This window comes from Carcharodon carcharias, chromosome 30, assembly GCF_017639515.1.
Source record: "Carcharodon carcharias isolate sCarCar2 chromosome 30, sCarCar2.pri, whole genome shotgun sequence".
Classification (NCBI taxonomy): domain Eukaryota; kingdom Metazoa; phylum Chordata; class Chondrichthyes; order Lamniformes; family Lamnidae; genus Carcharodon; species Carcharodon carcharias.
The window spans coordinates 9,191,020-9,212,838 of record NC_054496.1 but is presented as its reverse complement, the minus strand read 5'-3'; positions in this window follow the sequence as shown (position 1 = coordinate 9,212,838).

The window sequence follows — 21,819 nt, the reverse complement described above, 5'->3', positions numbered from 1 at the left end:
TGCTGGGCAATAGATTTCCTTCAAAACATGAACTTTATCCAATCAAATAAAACTTTGCCCGCGCTGCCGACCCTATTTCTGACGGGCCTGGGGCTTCTGTGGGGATTTACACAGCTCCCAAAGGCTGACAACTCCCCACAATGGAACCCCTCCACAAACTCCAACACCACCCCCCCCCGCCCCCCCAACCACCACCGCCACAAAAATGTCCTTACTTTAGAAGGCAAGCTGTTAAGAATCTACTTAATCACCTTAAAGTGCCTAATTAATGATTTGCTTCTCGGGACCCTCCTCTCTGCTGCCCTCCTTCCCTTGTGAAAATCGCAGGGTGGGGAGCGGAGGTGGGACAGCGTGACACGACAGTGTCAGCGCCGTGTTGTTTTCCCACCGGTCTCCATACCAATCCAGTTAGGCCCATGAAAATCCGAAGCCCTGTCTCTGGCTGAGAACCAGGGAACTCCATTGCTACTTATCTTCCATTTCAGTCACGTAATGTTACCCTGCGCAGTGCACCCCCTGTAGGAATGTTCATTTTTTAAAAAAATACCTGAATGTTTTGTCCTCATTGAGATGAGGGATATGGACTTGGGGAAGGTTCCTGGGGAAATTTGAATCCTTCTAATCTGAGAATCACAGAATGGCAGCCTGTCAGACCAGCATTAATTACAGGCAAGAAGAGGCCAGGTAAATGCAGAATATGGAGGTGTCTAGATGGTTGTATCTGTTCTTGGACACAGTATTCTGTTGCGTTTCTCACCTCTAGTAATTTTGGAATGGGGAGGCTGAAGGTGGGAGATTTACCCACTAAAAACTCAGATCCCTTTACTGATTAGGCCGCCGTTCTGTTTAATGTTCATTTAATTGGTGGAGGCGGAGTCATTGAATATTTTTAAGGCAAAGGTAGAGAGATTCTTGTTAGGTAAGGGAATCAAAGGTTATCGGTGGGGGGTGTTGATGAGAACGTGGAAATCGAAACTCAAAAAGATCAGCCATGATCTTATTGAATGGTGGAGCAGGCTCGAGGGGTCTACTCCTGTTCCTATTTCTTATGTTCTTAATTACAACTTTTTTTCCTGACTGATTCTGCTAGGGATTACCTGCAATCTTATTCAGGACCGCGAGAGGATAGAGCTGCGTGAGAGAGAGGACCTCAGGATAACAGGTAGGTACCTTCCCAGGGAGAGGGTACCAGTGCTATCTGCTGAGGTGGTTTTCATTTTGAACCATTACTGGTTAGTTAACTAGGGCCATTATTGTAATGGATGATGTGGACATCCCATCCTCTGAAAGAATCAGAGTGAATGTAAAATTCATCGATCCTGTACTCTGAGGAGGAGTGGCATAAGAAGTTCAGTTATGTGGATAGATTGGAGAAGCTGGGATTCTTTTCCTTGGAGAAGAGAAGGTTGAGAGAAGATTTGATAGAGGTGTGCAAAATCCTGAGGGGTCTGAACAGAGTAGATAGAGGGAAACTGTTCCCACTGGTGGGAGGATCAAGAACACAAGGGCATTGGCAAAAGAAGCAATGGAGACATGAGGAGAAACTTCTTCGGCGAGTGGTTAGGGTCTGGAATGCGCTGCCTGTGAGTGCAGTGGAGGCAGGGTCAATCGACGCATTCAAGAAGGAATTGGATTGTTATCTGAAAAGGAAGAACGTGCAGGGCTACAGGAAGAAGGTGGGGGAATGGCACTGGGTGAATTGCTCCTGCGGACAGCCAGCAATGATACAATGGGCCGAATGGCCTCCTTCTGTGCTTTAACCATTCAGTGATTCTAGGTCAGGAATTGGAATAAAGTGATTCTTTTTGTCCCATCACCAACCTGCTGTCCTTTCAATTGGATGTGTGTGTAAGTTGGTAAATAGTTACAGGTTGGTAGCGAGCTTCCAGTTTATTCGTACGGATTCAGTTAATCATTAAGACCTGGGGAAATGGCGATTTTGCTGCCGGACTCCCATCAGTGTAATTAGGTTAATTCCTTAATAAATATGCTCAAAATGCCAAGTCCAGCAAGGAGACAGGGACAGATTAGAACAGGGAGCGAGTGGTCAAACTGCGAACTTAAAAGATGCCAATCCCTGGATTTATATTGTTTTAATGTATGATGTAAGAAATTATTATACAACAACAACTTGTATTTATATATCACCTTTAACAAAGAAAAACATCCCAAGGCATTCCACAGGGCCAATGTCAAACAAACTTTGCCATCAAGCCATATATGTCAGGACAGGGAGGCAGGTTTTAAGGAGCCTCTTAAAGAAGAGAGAGAGGCAAAGAGGTTCAGGAAGGGAATTCCAGAGCTTAGAGCTTAGGCAGCTGAAGGCACGGCCACCCATGGTGGAGCCATGGAAATTGGGGGTTGAACAAGGGGCCAAAATTGGAGCATTGTAGAGATCCCAGAGGGTTATAGGAACCGGAGAAGCTTACAGAGATCAGGAGGATTGTAGAGCTGCAGGAGGTTACAGAGGAAGGTTGTAGGGGCTGGAGGAAGTTACAGAGTTGGGGGGTTGTAGAGGCTGGACGAGATTATATAGATAGGGAGGGTTGTCTGGAGGAGGATACAGAGATAGGGAGGATTGTAGGGACTGGAGGAGGTTACAGAGATAGGGAGGATTGTAGGGACTGGAGGAGGTTACAGAGATAGGGAGGATTGTAGGGACTGGAGGAGGTTACAGAGATAGGCAGGGTTGTAGGGACTGGAGGAGGATACAGAGATAGGGAGGATTGTAGGGACTGGAGGAGGTTACAGAGATAGGCAGGGTTGTAGGGACTGGAGGAGGATACAGAGATAGGGAGGGTTGTAGGGGCTGGAGGAGGATACAGAGATAGGGAGGGTTGTAGGGACTGGAGGAGGTTACAGAGATAGGCAGGGTTGTAGGGACTGGAGGAGGTTACAGAGATAGGGAGGGTTGTAGGGACTGGAGGAGGTTACAGAGATAGGGAGGATTGTAGAGACTGGAGGAGTTTACAGAGATAAGGAGGATTGTAGGGACTGGAGGAGACTACAAGATAGGGAGGGTTGTGTGGAAGAGGTTACAGAAATAGGGAGGGCTGTAGGGACTGGAGGATTTCCAGAGATAGGGAGGGCTGTGTGGAGGAGGGTACGGAGATAGGCAGGAGGTAGGGGCTCGAAGAAGTTACAGAGAAGGGGGGGTTGCCTGGAGGAGGTTACAGAGATAGGGAGGTTGTAGGGGCTGGAGAAGGTTACAGAGATAGGGAGGGTTTTCTGCAGGTGGGTGTAGAGAAAGGGAGGATGTGGAGCTGGAGGAGGCTGAAGGAGGTTACAGAGATTGGGAGGGTTGTCTGGAGGAGAGTACAGAATCTGGTTTTATTCATCGCTTCTTCTTCCTGACCTTTTCTTTCCTCCCACAGCCAAACTCTTCATCTGTAGTCTTGACACTACAATCATTAAAGAGGCTGTGACAAGAGGTATGGAGAGACTGTCCAATTGGCAAAACTACAAGGGAGTAAGTCATTTCTCTTACACTACTTTGTAGATAGGATCCCCAGTGCCAAGGGAATAGCACCAGAGTTTATTATTTAAGATGTTTTCAAACATTGGGTGGACTTTCCACAGAATCTGTTTGCTCACACTGCCAGATTTACATTTGTCCAAAAATTGGGGTTGAGATGCTGTTGATAGAGGATACACAGTCAGGGCCATGTTCCTTCAAGCATCACTTCACTCTTGAGCACAAAATGTATGCTGCTACTCCAGTGCAGCACAGAGGGTGTGCTGCATTGCTGCAGTTGCTGTGCTGCAATGTGGTATTAACCCAAGGCCCCATTCACCTCTTACTGTACATCAGGGAGCTGCGGAAGCTCCGATAGCAGTATTCGAGGATGCACTGGGACCTCTCCTTATCTCCTGCCCAGCGCTCACCCCTCAGTACCACAAAAAACAGATTCCCTGTCCATTTATTATGCTGCTATTTTTGGGATCTTGCTGTGCACAAGTGGGCTGCCCTATCTGCCCAGGAAACAACAGTGACTACGCTTCAAAAGCAATTAATGACCCGTGGAGTCCTCAGGGTGTGATATAATGTTCATCCTTTTAAAATGGTAACCAATAGATTTTGTCCTCTAATCATTATGTTTGATGGGCCGAATGGCCTCTTACTATTCTGTAATCGCTGAAGTGCCATCAAGCAACTTTCAAGATCCTCTCTGAAGATTGTAATTTGTAAATTATTTTCAATTGTAATGATAGAGAGTTGGGATTAATGAGTCTTTTTCAGGTTGGAAAGACATAACTAGTGGTTACCACAGGAGTCAAGTCCTAGGGCCTCAATTATTTACTATATTAATGACTTAATAAACCTATAAAATTCTAACAGGACTAAACTGGGTAGATGCAGGAAGGATGTTCCCGATGTTGGGGGAGTCCAGAACCAGGGGTCACAGTCTGAGGATACGGGGTAGACCATTTAGGACTGAGATGAGGAGAAATTTCTTCACCCAGAGAGTGGTGAGCCGGTGGAATTCGCTACCACAGAAAGTAGCTGAGGCCAAAACATTGTATGTTTTCAAGAAGGAGTTGGATACAGCTCTTGGGGTGAAAAGGATCAAAGGGTATGAGGAGAAAGCGGGAGCAGGCTATTGAGTTGGATGATCAGCCATGACCATAATGAATGGTGCAGCAGGCTCGAAGGGCCGAATGGCCTACTCCTGCTCCTAGTTTCTATGTTCTCATGTTTCTATGACTCGGAGGGGGGGGCAGAGTATAATGTATCCAAATTTGCTGACGATACAAAAATAGGTGGGAGGGCATGTTGTGATGAGGACATAAAGAATCTGCAAGGGGATATAGACGGGTTGAGTGAGTGGGCAAAATCTTGGCAGATGGAGTTTAATGTAGGAAAGTGTGAGGTCATGCACTTTGGTAGGAAAAATCAAAAGGCAGACTATTATTTAAATGGAGAGAGACTCCAAAAAAGTGCAGCACAGAGGGATCTGGGTGTTCTTGTGCATGAAACACAAAATGTTAGCATGCAGGTGCAGCAAGTATTTAAGAAGGCAAATGGAATTTTGGCATGTATTGCTAGGGGGTTGGAGCTTAAAAATAGGGAAGAAACATTTAAGAATCTGAGGGGGCTTGGCAGGGTAGATGTTGAGAAGATGTTTCCACTAGTGGGGGAATCTCGAACTAGGGAACATAGTTAGAGAATGAGGGGACACTCATTTAAAACTGAGATGCGAAGGAATTTCTTCTCTCAGAGGGTAGTGACTGTCTGGAATTCTCTACCCCAGAGAGTTGTGAAGCGAGATCACTGAAAGTATTTAAAGAGGAGGTAGATAGATTTTTGAAATATCGGGGAGTTGAGGACTATGAGGAGCTGGCACGAAAGAGGAGTTGAGACCTGGGACAGATCAGCCATGATCTTATTGAACGATGGGGCAGGTTTGAGGCATTGAATGGCCTACTCCTGCTCCTATTTCTTATGTTCTTATAACCTTGTTGTGCTTTCAATGAAGTATGCTCACTGAATGATAGGCACCCATAAAGCTTCTCCTGCTCCATCTGTGATGAATGCTCCTCCGCTAGGGGTCTCCTGTACAACTAGTCTTGTACAGTCACTAGTGGGTACCTACCCAGGGACCTGCTCCTGTATCAATGATGGGGATTCACAGAATCACAGAATCACAAAGTGCAGAAGAGGCCCTTCGGTCCATCGAGTCTGCACCGACACGTGAGAAACACCTGAGAAAGAACAAAGAACAGAGAAAAGTACAGCACAGGAACAGGCCCTTCGGCCCTCCAAGCCTGCGCCGATCTTATTGCCCGTCAACTAAAACATTTTGCACTTCCGGGGTCCGTATTCCTCTATTCCCATCCTATTCATGTATTTGTCAAGCTGCCTCTTAAACACCACTATCATACCTGCTTCCACCACCTCCTCTGGCAGCGAATTCCAGACACTTACCTACCTACCTAATCCCATTTACCAGCACTTGGCCCATAGCCTTGAATGTTATGATGTGCCAAGTGCTCATCCAGGTACTTTTTAAAGGATGTGAGGCAACCGCCTCCACCACCGTCCCAGGCAGCGCATTCCAGACCGTCACCACCCTCTGGGTAAAAAAGTTTTTCCTCACATCCCCCCTAAACCTCCTGCCCTTCACCTTGAACTTATGTCCCCTCGTGACTGACCCTTCAACTAAGGGGAACAGCTGCTCCCTATCCACCCTGTCCATTCAATCAAAGAGTTCCTCCTCTACCATCAATGAATGGTGGACCTCCCCACGTACACCAATGACAGATACTTACCTGTAGTGCCCATCCTGTATATTGACCAATGTGTACCCGGCTCGGAAGTTCATCCTTTATTTAGGTTAGACAACCACATACCCACCTGGTCTATCGTTCTGAATACAGGAAGCAAAGGGATGTTTTCTCCTTTTACTCATAGCCTGTTTGGAGCTGGGGGTAACTCAGCTGGATTCCGTAATCCTCACCGCTGCCCCATTCCCAGAAGGACAAGATCTGACCCCAGATGAGCTGAAGCCCTATTGGAAGGAGCTGGAGGTATTAGCCCAAGACCAGAAGATCGCATCAATAGGAATTTGTGACTTGAATCTCAAAATGCTGGAGGCCCTATGTCAGTAAGCAGAGGTGTGCTTTCCTCATCTCCCCTTGTCGCTTCCTTCTCCTGAAGTCTTGTTGAGTGTGGCAGCCCTCTAGTTCCTTATCCAGGTGGAAATATTCTATCACACATGGGTATCTCCTGTCCCTATAGTGCCAGCTGTGGCTCAGTGGGTAGCACTGTCCCCTCTGAGTCAGAAGTGTTGTGGGTTTGAGTCCCACCTCCAGGCACCCAAATACAAAACCTAGACTGACAATTGCAGTGCGGTACTGGGGGAGTGCTGCACTATTAAAGGAGCCTTCTTTTGGGTGAGACATTAAACCGAGGCTCCATCTGCCATCTCAGGTGGAAATGAAAGATCCCGTGATGCCATGACACTATTGGAAGACGCATTGTAATGTAAAGGTGTCAGGCAGAGCAAGGGTTAACGTAGGACCGGAGAATAGCACCGCCCATGGTATGATGTATAGAGTCACATGGTATGCTGTCACAGAACAACCTAGAACAGCACTCTGTAAGCTGCCTACCTACATTGTTTTTTATAGTTTGCCATTGTGAGATTTGAACTCTTGATCTTGGGGTTACAAACCCAGTACCATAACCACTTGGCTATTTAGGCCAAGCCTTTGCCTACTTACATGGTGAACAGCTCCATGCAAGATAGTAACCTTGGAACTGTAAGTAGTTAAAGACTACTGATAAAGTGCTCATGTTCAAACATACCACTCTGCAGAATCTCATCAATGAGCTACCCTCACACTGTAGCAACAAGAACACATACATAAGGACATATGAACAAGGAGCAGGAGTAGGCCATTCAGCCCTTCAAGCCTGCTCCACCATTTAATAGGATCATGACTGATCTCATAGTAACCTGAAATCTGCCTCCTGCCTACCCCCCCGATAACCTATAACCCAATTACCCTTGCTTACCAAGAATCTATCCAGCTCTGCCTTAAAAATATTCAAAGACTCTGCTTCCACCACCTTTTCAGGAAGAGAGTTCCAAAGACTCACAGCCCCCTGCGTGAAAAAAAGTCTCGCCTTATCTCTGTTTCAAACTCGCTCTCGCCCCCAACACCCCCCCACCCCCCACCACCTCCTGTACAGGCAGCGCTGAGCACTGCCGCTTGTTTTGCACTGGGCAGGCCCTGATTAGTCTGGCTCCGCCAACGGTGAAATTGTGGTCTGGCCCCGATGGCGAGCGGGGGAGGGTCCCACACCTGCTCACCCAGCCGAAGATTCAGGACATAAGCTCACAGACATTTACAGCACAGAAGGAGGCCATTCAGCCCATCGTGTCCACGCTGGTCAACAAAGGTCTGACCACACTAATCCCATTTTCCAGCGCTTGGCCCATAGCCCTGGAGGCAATAGCAACACAAGTGAATATCTAAATACTTCTTAAATGTTACGAGAGTTTCTGACACAACCACCCTTTCAGGCAGTGAGTTCCAGACTCCCACCACCCTCTGAGTGAAAACATTTCTCCGCAACTCCCCTCTTAGCCTTATACCTCTTACTTTAAACCTATGCCCCCTGGTTATTGACCCCTATACTAATGGGAAAAGTGTCTTCCTATCCACCCTACCAATGCCCCTCATAATCTTATACACCTCTGTCTGGTCCCCTCTCAACCTTCGCTGCTCCAAGGTAAACAGCCCCAGCCTATCCAATCTTTCCTCATAGCTCAGACCCTCCAGCCCAGGCAACATCCTGGTGAATCTCCTCTGCACCCTCTCCAGTGTAATCACATCCTTCCTGTAATGTGGCGACCAGAGCTGCACGTGGTACTCCAGTTTGGCCTAACCGGCGTTTTATACGTTTCCCAGCATAACCTCCCTGCTCTTGTATTCTATGCCTCGGCTAATAAAGGCAAGTATCCCATATGCCTCCTTAAACACCTTATCTACCTGTCCCGCTACCTTCAGGGATCTGTGGATATGCACACCAAGGACCCTCTGATCTTCAGTACTTTCCAGGGTCCTACCATTCATCCCGCCTTTTTAGCCTTACAAGTCCACCATCCAGAACTGCTTCCTGGATATGCCTCCAACAATAAAGTACATCCTGTAACAGTGAAGAAATCAGATTACCTCACATTTGACTGGGTTGAATTTCATTTGCCACAGTGTTCTACTCCTGAACACTGCAAATGGAGCGTGTGTGGCTTTGACTGGGACTCAGATTCGGTATGATGAACCCTGCAGTTGAATAGCCCTGCAACGCTCACTCTTGGCCACTTGGAACAGGTAGCAACTTCACTCCCTATCATCAGGAAAGGAGGGAAGAAAATTGGAGAGAGGGAATACATCAACGTGAGAAAAGGAAACACAGCTTGAGTCTACTCAGCAAGTCTGGCAGTGACTGTGGAAAGAGAAACATTTAATGAAGAAGAGCTATATTAGACTTTGTTTCTCTCTCTACAAAGGCTGCCAGACCTGCTGAGCTTCTCCAGCACTTTCGGTTTTTATTTCAGATTTCCAGCATCCGCATTATTTTGCTTTTATTGTACGGCTTGAATCTAACTGTCTTCAGCTGCCTGGAATACTTGTTCTAACCGAGATACTCTTAATCACAGGTCCAACCTAGCAGTAACCAGGTGAACCTGGCCTCTTGCTGTGTAATACCACCTGACCTCACTGCTTTCGCGAATGAGAATAACATTCGGCTGCTGACCCATAACGATCCCACAGGTAAATTATCCTTTAGTGTGGCGACTCGGAGTTTCTAGTAAATTGTCAGTCACACCCTGGGTTTAGTGATTTACCATGAGGGGTGCGAATAACCAATCAGCTTTGGACGTTGGGCACCATGCCCAATCATAGGCTGAAATGTCATGGGCTCAAATCCCACTGCACGGCTTGAGAGTATGTAACCTAGTACTGATGTCTCAGTGCTGAGGGACTGGCGCAGTATCGGAGGTACTGTCTCTGACCCATAGACTCATAGACATCTACAGCACAGAACGAGGCCATTCGACCCATCGTGTCTGCTCCAGTCAACAAAGATCTGGCTACACTAATCCCATTTTCCAGCACTTGGCCCATTGCCGTGGAGGCTATGACAATGCAAGTGAATATCTAAATACTTCTTAAATGTTACGAGAGTTTCTGACTCAACCACCCTTTCAGACAGTGAGTTCCAGACTCCTACCACCCTCTGGGTGAAAAAGATTCCTCCTCAACTCGCCTCTTAGCCTTCTACCTCTTACCTTAGATTTATGCTCCCTGGTTGTTGACCCCTTTACTAATGGAAAAAGCACCTTCCTGTCAAAAAACAGAAAATGCTGGAAAAACTCAGCAGGTCTGGCAGCATGTGTGGAGAGAGAAATGGGGCTAACATTTCGAGCCCGTATGACCCTTCTTTGAAGGGGCAGGAGTAGGCCATTCAGCCCCTCGAGCCTGCTCTGCCATTCAATAAGATCAGGGCTGATCTGATTGTGGCCTCAACGCCACTTTCCTGTCTGCCCCCCAACCCCCATAACTCTTGACTCCCATGTCAAGCAAAACTCTGTCCAACTCAGCCTTGAATATATTCACTGACCCAGCCTCCACTGCTCCCTGGGGAAGAGAACTCCACAGACTAACGACCCTCAGAGAGAAACAATTTCTCCTCATCTCAGTCTTAAATGGGAGGCCCTTAATTTTTAAACAGTGTCCACGAGTTCTAGGCGGCCCCACGAGGGGAACCATTCTCTCAGCATCCACCTTGTCAAGTCCCCTATCATTTCTTTCCCCAGGGCTTGACTTTTATAACTAGGAAGCGTTCATCTAAACCTCTTGCTTTAGAAAGGCAATTTAAAAAAAAATTCCCTCTGTGATTTTTCTCTGTGGTGTTGCTCTCCGCAATGCCCCGGAGATTAATCTTCAATCCCTGGAGACTCCAGGCCAACCCTGGAGAGTCGGTAACACTGTGTGTTTGTATTGAGGGATTCCCATTCTAATGGATTGCACAATCAGGCTGAATGTTGACATGAAAAAGGGTGATCAAAAATCACCCCCCAACCCCCCACTCCACCCCAAATAAAAACAGGAAGTGAAGCTAGGGGATGGGAAATGCTACAACCAGAAGGTTTTTAAACATGACCATAGATTCATTAAGTAGGCCCTTATCTGCCCAGATATCCTCCCAGCGAGGTCTTTCCAGGAGGCCCTGGGTGCCAGTCTGCAGGACCCTCACACCTACGAGCGGGCACCACGATGGGTCCATCGATACTCAGTGGTCATTAAGCACAGAGGAGTCAACAAGTCAAAACGTTACATGGTCCTTGTAGAGAGACATGTGGAGTGAAATTACACAAGGCACAAGTACTGCAGTTGGATTTGATTCCGCTATCCAGTTCAGTCTTGGTGAAGAGGAAGATAGATAAACTATGGTTACAGCAATCCCTCAAAGTGGACATGAATGCTAAAATCCCACTTTGTCTCTACCTTGCCCCTCAGGCTTTTCTACAACTGTGTACAGGTCCAAAAACATCACGCGACTTGTTTACATCACACAAGCGCATGTAACCCTTAATAAAGTTTGTCACCGAAACCCTAATTCAGCACCACACTCAGAGGGCACTCACAGGCTGGCGAGTGTAGAATATTAAAGAAAGACTTACATTTCTATGGCACCTTTTGTGACCTCAGAACATTCACACTGTTAGGGGGAAATTAAAAATGCTAAAAGAGAATACAGTAAGAATTTATTGAAAAACCCTTCAAATCTCCAGACAGACATGGCTGCTAAATACATTAGGAGTTGAAGATTACCAGATAAACATTGCACAGCCTTGAGAGTCAGACGGGAGACAAAAAGTAGGACATAAATTAGATTAGGCGTACTCCCCTCTCACACAGGCAGCTGGTTTTAGCTTAGATATGGGAAGACATACAATAGACAAAGAGAGGGCTTTGATGAAACACAAACAATCTTGAGTTGTGAGACACAAGGTCTTTCCGTACGTGTTTTAATTTTGATTGGATAATATAATTATGAATACCTCCTTTAGAATAATTGGTTAGCAAAATCACATATTTATGTACTCAATAGGATGGAGTTAGCATGGGACTGGTGTGTCGGTTACCGATTGGATGTATTCAAATGTATTATGATAAGAAAAAGTACAAAAATAATGAGATGTAATCAATCTGGGAGCTGGGTCTTCATTTTTAGGAATGATTACAGATCCCTTGCATATGCTTGAATAAAACCGGTTAAAGGAAACCTGAGTCTCTGTGGTCGCTGTGGGATTAGAGAGTGTAACTTCTCCTCTTCAACTGGCCTGTGTGGTAGTTGCTGGATAGAAGGAAGTACCGTCTTCAACACAGTGCTTCACAGCCATAGGTATAGTCTAGCTGTGCACACGTACACAAGCAGCACTGCGATAAATTAAGCTGCTTTTCAGTTATAGTGGTTGAGGGATTAAAATAGACAATAGGAAAGAGAGTGAAATAAAGTGAAGTTAATTGCAGAAACAGAAATAAAGAGAGGGAAAGAAAGATTAGATTACAAGAGAGGGGAAAAAAACAGAAAGGAAAAGTGACAGAAAAAATTAAAACATTTAAAATTCCAGCTGTTTTAAATATCTGCGAAGATTTGATTACCTTCAGGAATGAGATTGAACAGTTAAATTGTTTGCTTTCTCAGCCAATGAAGTTGATTGGCATTGCATTAACAATTAACACATCATTAAAAGGATACCAGTGCAGTTTAGAACCAGCCCTGACATACTGTGATGAGTTTAATTGAGTTTAATGGACAATTAATGCAGAAAGCTCTTAACAATAAAAGTGCTTTAGGACCAAAAAATGGTGGAAAGTAAACAGTGGGGAAGAATGTAAAATCAGCTAGCTGTTTTGGAGATTTGCATCTCACACCATATCTTTTAATCCCCTGAATTTGTTCATTTGCTCATTAATAACTACATGCAGCATGAACTTGTCGTTATTGGGTGGCACGGCTCTATGTCAAAGATGAGTGGGTGTCCTGACAAATATTTGAGCCTTAATCAACATTAAAACAGATTATCTGGTCATTTTCACATTATTGTTAGCGGGAGCTTGCCTTGCGCAAATTGGGTGGAGCATTTCCGACATTACAATAGTGGCTACACTTCAGAGAAGCACTTCATTGGCTGAATGAGGTGTCTTGTGACACCCAGTGGTCACGAAAGGCGCTCCATAAATGCAAACCTTTCTTTTAGCGGGAGCATTTCACCAGGTGAACTTCAGTGGTTGAAGAAGGTGGCTCCCTGCGACCTTCCAAATGGCAGCCAGGGATTGGCAACAAAACCCCAGCAACACCCATATCCCTCGAGTGAACATTGAAACCTTGTCCACCTTGTGTGGTGTGGCAGTTGCTACGAGTAATGCCACCAGGATTCCCCTAAATAGGTCAGAAATTGCCGTAAACATGAAACAGTGCCAGGATGTCAAATTTAACCACTTCCGTCAAGAGTTTTGTGCCAAGGCAGCATGGGACCGGTGTGTCGGTTACTGATTGGAACCAAAAGCACCATCGCAGCCACGAGGAGTCTGGAGACGACACCATGAAAAGGAGACGAGACCCGCAACAAGCTAAAATGTGGCCTTGTGGTCCTTGATGCAGTTGTTTGGCTCAGGAATATTCTCCAAGATTGCGTCTGAACCTGGAGTTGTAATTGCTTTGAACGCTTTTAATTCCATCCAGAAAGTAGCACTGCACTAAATTATCTCCTTCTCACCCAAAATAACAAGAAAAGAAAAACTTGAAGCTTTGATAAGCCAAGAATGTTTTTGCCATTTATCTTTTCGAAGCAGTTGTGGTTTAATGATGAGTTCATTCTAGTTCCTTCCAAACACAGCGTATGAGATAACATCTACTGTATCTCCTGCACTTTCCTTATCTTATCAAAGTGAAGAGACGGCGTACAAAAATAAGCAAAGCTCCCTTCTCTCTCAGCGGCTGCTGATTTATGCAGTTTTCTTCCATCAGCTCCTTCAGCTAGGCATAGGCTTTATTGGCATTTCAACACCCCACCCTGCTCTCATGCCCACAAGTCCGTCCTTGGCCTGCTGCAATGTTCCAGTGAAACTCAGCACAAACTGGAGGAACAGCACCTCATCTTCCGACTAGGCACTTTACAGCCTTCTGGACTGAATATTGAGTTCAACAACTTCAGATCATGAACTCTCTCCTCCATCCTCACCCCCTTTCCAATCCCCACCCTTTTCCAATAACTTATATATATTTTTCTTTTCCCACCTATTTCCATTATTTTTAAATATATTTCCATCCATTGTTTTATCTCTACCTTTTAGCCTATTTCGATCCCTTCCCCCCACCCCACCCCCACTAGGGCTATCTGTATCTTGCTTGTCCTGCTTTCTACCCTTAATGTCACCTATTAGCACATTTCTTAGATAATATCACCACCTTCAACACCTCTGTTTCCTTTTGTCTATGACATCTTTTGTCTATCTCCACCTATCACTGGCCCTCTAACCAGCTCTACTTGTCCCAACCCCTCTTAAACCAGCTTATATTTCACCTCTTTTCTATTTTTCCTTAGTTCTGATGAAGAGTCATACGAATGCTGTCAGACCTGCTGAGTTTTTCCAGGTATTTTTGTTTTTGTTATAGGCTTTATTTAGGCTTCTGAAGGAGAGATGTTAAATGGGGAAGAGGTGGAATTATGGCCTGTGGTCCCATTGCAGTTGGATCAGCTTAACTTGTGAAATCTGCTCTCTGTGGTTAGCTCTGCTGGTGACAAACATTTTTGAAAACCTCAATAACTTTATTAATAGCACAGCACTGTGATTTCGACATATCTCATCATTTCCTCACTGTTCCCTTGTGTGAACACCACTGTGGGATCATTATTGCCCCAAGACCCCTGCAGCAGCCCAGGGAGAAGGAAGGCCCACTGGTTGAAGTTGCCAACCCTCCAGAATCGTCCCAAAGTCTCCAGGAATTGAAGATTAATCCCCAGGACACTGCAGAGAGAAAACTGTAGAGGTTTGTGTGTGTGTTTGTGCATGGGGGTGGGTTAGTGTGTATGTAAGTGTGAGTGTTTCTGTGCATGGGGGTGGGTTAGTGTGTATGTAAGTGTGAGTGTTTCTGTGCATGGGGGTGTGTGTGTATGATATGCACGTGAGTGGGTTGTTGTGTGTATATGTGTATGTTTCCATGCATGTAGACAGGTATGGATGTCTGTGTGTGTGTGTGTGTGTGTGTGTGTGTGTGTGTGCAGGTGTGTGTGTGTGTGTGTGGGCAGGTGTGTGTGTGTGTGTGTATGTGGGCAGGTGTGTGTGTGTGTGTGTGTGGGCAGGTGCATGTGTGTGTGAGTGGGCAGGTGTGTGTGTGTGTGGGCAGGTGTGTGTGTGTGTGTGTGTGTGGGCAGGTGTGTGTGTGTGGGCAGGTGTGTGTGTGTGTGTGTGTGGGCAGGTGTGTGTGTGTGTGTGTGTGGGGGCAGGTGTGTGTGTGTGTGTGTGTGTGGGCAGGTGTGTGTGCAGGTGCATGTGTGTGTGTGTGTGCAGGTGCATGTGTGTGTGTGTGGGCAGGTGTGTGTGTGTGTGGGCAGGTGTGTGTGTATGTGTGTGGGCAGGTGTGTGTGTGTGTGTGTGTGGGCAGGTGTGTGTGTGTGTGTGTGTGGGCAGGTGTGTGTGTGTGTGTGTGTGTGTGGGCAGGTGTGTGTGTGTGTGGGCAGGTGTGTGTGTGTGTGTGGGCAGGTGTGTGTGTGTGTGTGGGCAGGTGTGTGTGTGTGTGTGTGGGCGGGTGTGTGTGTGTGTGGGGGCGGGTGTGTGTGTGTGTGTGTGTGTGTGTGTGTGGGCAGGTGTGTGTGTGTGTGTGTGGGCAGGTGTGTGTGTGTGTGTGGGCAGGTGTGTGTGTGTGTGTGTGGGCGGGTGTGTGTGTGTGTGGGGGCGGGTGTGTGTGTGTGTGTGTGTGTGTGTGTGGGCAGGTGTGTGTGTGTGTGTGTGTGGGCAGGTGTGTGTGTGTGTGTGGGCAGGTGTGTGTGTGTGTGTGTGTGTGTGGGCAGGTGTGTGTGTGTGTGGGCAGGTGTGTGTGTGTGTGGGCAGGTGTGGTGTGTGTGGGCAGGTGTGTGTGTGTGTGTGTGGGCAGGTGTGTGTGTGTGTGTGTGTGGGCAGGTGTGTGTGTGTATGGGTAGGTGTGTGTGTGTGGGCAGGTGTGTGTGTGTGGGCAGGTGTGTGTGTGTGGGCAGGTGTGTGTGTGTGTGTGTGGGCAGGTGTGTGTGTGTGTGTGGGCAGGTGTGTGTGTGTGTGGGCAGGTGTGTGTGTGAGTGGGCAGGTGTGTGTGTGAGTGGGCAGGTGTGTGTGTGTGAGTGGGCAGGTGTGTGTGTGAGTGGGCAGGTGTGTGTGTGCAGGTGTGTGCATGTGTGTGTGTGTGTGGGCAGGTGTGTGTGTGTGGGCAGGTGTGTGTGTGCGGGTGTGTGCATGTGTGTGTGAGTGGGCAGGTGTGTGTGTGTGTGGGCAGGTGTGTGTGTGCGTGTGTGAGTGGGCAGGTGTGTGTGGGCAGGTGTGTGTGTGTGTGGGCAGGTGTGTGTGTGTGGGCAGGTGTGTGTGTGTGTGTGTGGGCAGGTGTGTGTGTGTGTGGGCAGGTGTGTGTGTGCGTGTGTGAGTGGGCAGGTGTGTGTGGGCAGGTGTGTGTGTGTGTGGGCAGGTGTGTGTGTGTGGGCAGGTGTGTGTGTGTGTGTGTGGGCAGGTGTGTGTGTGTGTGGGCAGGTGTGTGTGTGCGGGTGTGTGCATGTGTGTGTGTGTGGGCAGGTGTGTGTGTGTGTGTGTGTGTGGGCAGGTGTGTGTGTGTGCGGGTGTGTGCATGTGTGTGTGGGCAGGTGTGTGTGTGTGTGGGCAGGTGTGTGTGTGTGTGGGCAGGTGTGTGTGTGTGTGTGTGTGTGGGCAGGTGTGTGTGTGTATGGGTAGGTGTGTGTGTGTGGGCAGGTGTGTGTGTGTATGGGCAGGTGTGTGTGTATGGGCAGGTGTGTGTGTGTGTGTGTGTGTGGGCAGGTGTGTGTGTGTATGGGTAGGTGTGTGTGTGTGGGCAGGTGTGTGTGTGTATGGGCAGGTGTGTGTGTATGGGCAGGTGTGTGTGTGTGGGCAGGTGTGTGTGTGTGGGCAGGTGTGTGTGGGCAGGTGTGTGTGTGCGGGTGTGTGCATGTGTGTGTGAGTGGGCAGGTGTGTGTGTGTGTGGGCAGGTGTGTGTGTGCGTGTGTGAGTGGGCAGGTGTGTGTGTGCGGGTGTGTGCATGTGTCTGTGAATGGGCAGGTGTGTGTGTGTGTGGGCAGGTGTGTGTGTGCGGGTGTGTGCATGTGTGTGTGTGTGGGCAGGTGTGTGTGTGTGTGTGGGCAGGTGTGTGTGTGTGTGGGCAGGTGTGTGTGTGCGGGTGTGTGCATGTGTGTGTGTGTGGGCAGGTGTGTGTGTGTGTGGGCAGGTGTGTGTGTGTGTGTGTGTTTGTGTGTGTGTGTGTGGGCAGGTGTGTGTGTGTATGGGTAGGTGTTTGTGTGTGGGCAGGTGTGTGTGTGTATGTGTGTGGGCAGGTGTGTGTGTGTATGGGCAGGTGTGTGTGTGTGGGCAGGTGTGTGTGTGTGTGTGTGGGCAGGTGTGTGTGTGTGTGTGGGCAGGTGTGTGTGTGTGTGTGGGCAGGTGTGTGTGTGTGTGGGCAGGTGTGTGTGTGAGTGGGCAGGTGTATGTGTGTATGGGTAGGTGTGTGTGTGTGGGCAGGTGTGTGCGTGTGTGGGTAGGTGTGTGTGTGTGGGTAGGTGTGTGTGTGTGTGGGCAGGTGTGTGTGTGTGTGGGCAGGTGTGTGTGTGTGTGGGCAGGTGTGTGTGTGCGGGTGTGTGCATGTGTGTGTGTGTGGGCAGGTGTGTGTGTGTGTGGGCAGGTGTGTGTGTGGGCAGGTGTGTGTGTGGGCAGGTGTGTGTGTGTGTGAGTGGGCAGGTGTGTGTGTGAGTGGGCAGGTGTGTGTGTGTGTGGGCAGGTGTGTGTGTGTGTGGGCAGGTATGTGTGTGTGTGGGCAGGTGTGTGTGTGTGTGGGCAGGTGTGTGTGTGTGTGTGGGCAGGTGTGTGTGTGAGTGGGCAGGTGTGTGTGTGCGGGTGTGTGCATGTGTGTGTGAGTGGGAAGGTGTGTGTGTGTGTGGACAGGTGTGTGTGTGCGTGTGTGAGTGGGCAGGTGTGTGTGGGCAGGTGTGTGTGTGTGTGGGCAGGTGTGTGTGTGCGGGTGTGTGCATGTGTGTGTGTGTGGGCAGGTGTGTGTGTGTGTGTGGGCAGGTGTGTGTGTGTGTGAGTGGGCAGGTGTGTGTGTGTGTGGGCAGGTGTGTGTGTGTGTGTGTGGGCAGGCAGGTGTGTGTGTGGGCAGGCAGGTGTGTGTGTGTGTGTGGGCAGGTGTGTGTGTGTGTGGGCAGGTGTGTGTGTGCGGGTGTGTGCATGTGTGTGTGAGTGGGCAGGTGTGTGTTTGTGTGGGCAGGTGTGTGTGTGCGTGTGTGAGTGGGCAGGTGTGTGTGGGCAGGTGTGTGTGTGTGTGTGTGGGCAGGTGTGTGTGTGTGTGTGTGGGCAGGTGTGTGTGTGTGTGGGCAGGTGTGTGTGTGTGTGGGCAGGTGTGTGTGTGTGTGGGCAGGTGTGTGTGTGTGTGTGGGCAGGTGTGTGTGTGTGTGGGCAGGTGTGTGTGTGTATGGGTAGGTGTGTGTGTGTGCGCAGGTGTGTGTGTGTGTGGGCAGGTGTGTGTGTGCGGGTGTGTGCATGTGTGTGTGTGTGGGCAGGTGTGTGTCTGCGTGGGCAGGTGTGTGTGTGTGTGCGGGTGTGTGCATGTGTGTGTGTGTGGGCAGGTGTGTGTGTGTGTGGGCAGGTGTGTGTGTGTGTGTGGGCAGGTGTGTGTGTGTGTGTGTGTGTGTGGGCAGGTGTGTGTGTGTATGGGTAGGTGTGTGTGTGTGGGCAGGTGTGTGTGCGTGTGTGTGTGTGGGCAGGTGTGTGTGTGTATGGGCAGGTGTGTGTGTGTGGGCAGGTGTGTGTGTGTGTGTGTGTGGGCAGGTGTGTGTGTGTGGTCAGGTGTGTGTGTGTATGGGTAGGTGTGTGTGTGTGGGCAGGTGTGTGTGTGTGTGGGTAGGTGTGTGTGTGTGTGGGTAGGTGTGTGTGTGTGTGGGTAGGTGTGTGTGTGTGGGTAGTTGTGTGTGTGTGTGGGCAGGTGTTTGTGTGTGTGGGCAGGTGTGTGTGTGTGTGGGCAGGTGTGTGTGTGTGTGTGGGCATGTGTGTGTGTGGGCAGGTGTGTGTGTGTGGGCAGGTGTGTGTGTGTGGGCAGGTGTGTGTGTGTGTGGGTAGGTGTGTGTGTGTGTGGCTAGGTGTGTGTGTGTGGGCAGGTGTGTGTGTGTGTGGGTAGGTATGTGTGTGTGTGTGTAGGTGTGTGTGTGTGGGCAGGTGTGTGTGTGTGTGGGTAGGTGTGTGTGTGTGTGGGTAGGTGTGTGTGTGTGTGGGCAGGTGTGTGTGTGTGTGGGCAGGTGTGTGTGTGTGTGGGCAGGTGTGTGTGTGGGCAGGTGTGTGTGTGTGTGGGCAGGTGTGTGTGTGTGTGGGCAGGTGTGTGTGTGTGTGGGTAGGTGTGTGTGTGGGTAGGTGTGTGTGTGTGTGGGTAGGTGTGTGTGTGTGTGGGCAGGTGTGTGTGTGTGTGGGTAGGTGTGTGTGTGTGTGGGTAGGTGTGTGTGTGTGGGCAGGTGTGTGTGTGTGTGGGTAGGTGTGTGTGTGTGTGGGTAGGTGTGTGTGTGTGGGCAGGTGTGTGTGTGTGTGGGTAGGTGTGTGTGTGTGTGGGTAGGTGTGTGTGTGTGGGCAGGTGTGTGTGTGTGTGGGCAGGTGTGTGTGTGTGTGGGTAGGTGTGTGTGTGCGGGTGTGTGCATGTGTGTGTGTGTGTGGGCAGGTGTGTGTGTGTGGGCAGGTGTGTGTGTGTGTGGGCAGGTGTGTGTGTGTGTGGGCAGGTGTGTGTGTGTGTGGGTAGGTGTGTGTGTGCGGGTGTGTGCATGTGTGTGTGTGTGTGTGGGCAGGTGTGTGTGTGTGGGCAGGTGTGTGTGTGTGTGGGCAGGTGTGTGTGTGTGTGGGTAGGTGTGTGTGTGCGGGTGTGTGCATGTGTGTGTGTGTGGGCAGGTGTGTGTGTATGGGCAGGTGTGTGTGTGTGGGCAGGTGTGTGTGTGTGTGGGTAGGTGTGTGTGTGTGTGGGTAGGTGTGTTTGTGTGGGCAGGTGTGTGTGTGGGTAGTTGTGTGTGTGTGTGGGTAGGTGTGTGTGTGTGGGCAGGTGTGTGTGTGTGTGGGTAGGTGTGTGTGTGCGGGTGTGTGCATGTGTGTGTGTGTGTGGGCAGGTGTGTGTGTGTGGGCAGGTGTGTGTGTGTGTGGGCAGGTGTGTGTGTGTATGTGCTGGTGTGTGGGCAGGTGTGTGTGTGTGTGTGTGGGCAGGTGTGTGTGTGTGTGTGTGTGTGTGTGTGTGCAGGTGTGTGTGTGTGGGCAGGTGTGTGTGTGTATGTGCTGGTGTGTGGGCAAGTGTGTGTGTGCGGGTGTGTGCATGTGTGTGTGTGTGTGGGCGGGTGTGTGTGTGTATGGGTAGGTGTGTATGTGCGGGTGTGTGGGCGGGTGTGTGTGTGTGGGCAGGTGTGTATATGGGCTGGTGTGTGTGTGGGCAGGTGTGCATGTGTGTGTGTGTGTGTGTGCGGGTGTGTGTATGTTTGTGTGTGTATGCGGGTATGAAAACATTTACGTTGTAGAGTCTGTTTGAAACAAAAACTGACATTTCACTTCAATCATTTAATGAGTTAAGCATAAAATACAGGTTAACAGGAAATTGTCAATGTTATTTGTGGTTAAGCTTCATCCTTCTCTTCATGACACTTTTAAAACTGTTTTATTTAGTCAGACTACCAGTAACAATTTCCTGATCTCTTAATGAGGCCAGTTATCCCTGTCGGTTTCCCAGATCCTGGTTCATCCTGTATCCAATGCTTCAAATCAATCCTCATCACATCACCTGTATTTACAGCAGGGAAACAGACCATCGATCCAGCAGAACTAAAAAAAAAATCAAATTAAATGCATTCTACATTTCAGAGGGCAAGTTAGGAACAAGAGAATCTAGAGCACAAATAATCATCATAAAACATCTAGAATGTAAACATACTTATGACAGGATTATGTGCATTGGTATAGATACAGACAAGAGAGATTGTTTGACCCCGATTAATACAGCCACCCAGTATAAGAAAGGCTTACCTGCTCTCCATCACAACAACTTGCATTTATATAGTACCTTTAACATAACAAAACCTCCCAAGCGGCTTCACAGGAGTGTTATCAGAGAACACTTAACAGTGATCCACAAAAGGAGACCTGTTTAAAAAACTTAACGAAGTGATAAATTTTAAACAGAGTTTAAAGGAAGAGAGAGAGAGAGAGGTAGAGGTTTAGGGAGGAAATTCCAGAATTTAGGGACCAGGCAGCAATTGCAGAGTCTCAGGTTTTGCCTCTGATGGTTTTGCATGGAGAACATTCCAAGTGTGATCACTCTTGGCAAAAAGTAATCCAAACTTATACTTTTTGCCAGCTTTAAGTGGCACCTCTCAGGAACAGGCCATTCAGCCCCTCAGGCTTGTACTGGCATTCAATTAAATTGTCTCTGATCTTAGAACAGGAAAGAGGATTCAATCGAGGTCGTCAAAATCATGTCAGATTTCGGTGGAGTAGATAGGAAGTAACTGGCAGGAGGGTCGGTAACCAGAAGATTCTGAGTTTAGGTGTCTGGTAATGGAACCAGAGGGGAGATGTGGAGAATTGTACTTTTTGAACAGCAAGTTGTTATAATCTGGAATGCGTTGCCTGACAGAGCAATTAAAGCAAAGTCAATAGAAACTTTCAAAGGGAATCGGATAAACATTTGATAAGGAGGATTTGCAGGACAATGGGGAAAGAGCAAAAGGTTTGAACTAATTCGACCTTTCAAAGAGCCAGTACAGGCACAATGGGCTGAATGGCCTCCTCCTGTATGGTTCAATAAATAGGATTTGATTTTACTTTTCCAATTTTTTCCCTCCTTTTATCCCATCGTTTCTCGAAGGCACCAGGCTGGGGCTGCAATAGGATTCCATGATAACCCACACAGGAAGGCCATTCCCCAAGTATGAGCTCAAAATGTGAGCACTGGGAGGCTACTTGGCTGTGGGTGCCATCACAGCATAGCCTGGTGCTGTCCTCAATAGTTGCTGGCACATGCAGGTGTACCAGTGGGCA